At 38.0% G+C, this 1,578-nt stretch overlaps 1 pseudogene; it reads right to left on the bottom strand.

Moving 5' to 3' along the window:
• Positions 1-456: 456 nt before the first annotated feature.
• Positions 457-1,073, bottom strand: LOC114051956 (annotated as a pseudogene).
• Between the last annotated feature and the right edge of the window lie 505 nt (positions 1,074-1,578).

Genomic DNA, 1,578 nt, shown 5'->3' with positions numbered 1-1,578 from the left:
TTCCCTTTTCATTCTTCTTTTTGGGGATCTCTATTACTACCCAGTAAGTTACCTCCCAGACTATCCCTCTTTCATAGCAAATAGTAATAGTCAAGCAAAACAAAGTGACATATTTGCCATATCTGAAAATGTATGCTTCATTCTGAACCTCTAGTCTATCATCTGTCTGCCAAGAATCAGGAGGCATATATCATAATCATTAGTCTTCTAATGATTGGTCACTGCATTGATCAGAGTTCTGAAAATTTTTAATTATTTTCCTTTATACTACTGTGGTCATCATTTAAATTGCTCTCCTGTTCTGCCCACCTCATCCTGCATCAGTTCTTATACGTTTTCTAAGTTTCTTTGAATACTTCATATTCATAATTTCTTTTTTTTTTAAATTTTCCAAGTACTTTATTGTTTCCACAATTTTTCGAAGTTTCATTGATGAGTTGTGGAAAAATGTCATTTTCAAACAGCTTCCTTCATAATCCTGCTTAGCTTCTGGATCTTGGTTCTTGCAGACATATCAACATATTTCTCTCCTATACGAACAATCATTCCTCCCATGATTGAAGGGTCAGTCTTAACCTTATTTTCAGGACTTGGCCTTTCCTTAGGAAGCTGTTCAGGATTGTTTGTAATTCTGAAAGAGTTATATCATCTGAAGCAGATGCAGTAGTAACTGAGCTCTGTACTTCTCTACCATGCACACTCATCATGGTAGAAAATGCTGAAATGACTTCTGGGGTATTGTTTAAGTAACCATTTTCAGCAAGCAATTTCATGAGGTTGGTTGTGATGAGGGAAAATGTTCTCTTTCGCTATGTCACTTATGTCACTATTATGTCACTTTTATCTTAATAGAACGCTTTATATGGGGATTCATAATAGAATCAATCATTTTGGGATCCTACCACGTCCAGTTTATTCTGCTTAGATGCAGCTGAATAAAGAACAGTGGCATATTGACCTTCTAGATCATACTCTTGAACTGGAGGCCTGAAGAATTTAGCAAATGGTCTGCTCACTGAAGTGGTGAAGCGGCATACCTGTTGGAGCATCCTAGACGTAGCGGGTGCTGCCATCTTCTCCTGTGGTCACTACAGGTCCCATATTCATAATTTCTTAAGATGCAGTGATATTTGATTGCATTCTTAAACTACAATTTGTTCAGCCATTCATTCCCTAATTGATGGACACCACCTTAGTTTTCAGGCCTTTCCTACTACAAAGAATGTTGCTATAAATATTTTTGTACACATGGGTCCTTAAAGAAACTCTTAACAGGCCATCCTATGTCAGAGAATTTGGATGCATAAATTTGTAAGGGAAGGGAAGAAGCATTTATATAACACCTACTATGTGTCAGGCACTGTTTGGTTCTCACAACCTCCCTGGGAGGCAGTTGCTATTATTATCCCTTATTTTAGAGTTGAAGAAACTGAGTCAGACAAATGTTGAATGACTTGCCCAGAGTCACACCACTGGTAAGTTTCTGAGGCTGGATTTGAACTCAGGACCTCTTGAGTCCAGGCCTAGCACTCTTACCCACTGCAACATTTAGCAGCCTCATTTATAGGACAGTATCAC

The sequence above is a fragment of the Vombatus ursinus genome, unplaced genomic scaffold (assembly GCF_900497805.2).
Source record: "Vombatus ursinus unplaced genomic scaffold, bare-nosed wombat genome assembly UNPS02014807.1, whole genome shotgun sequence".
Lineage (NCBI taxonomy): Eukaryota > Metazoa > Chordata > Mammalia > Diprotodontia > Vombatidae > Vombatus > Vombatus ursinus.
The sequence above is the reverse complement of the archived record's forward strand: the minus strand, read 5'-3'. Positions and strand labels throughout refer to the sequence as shown.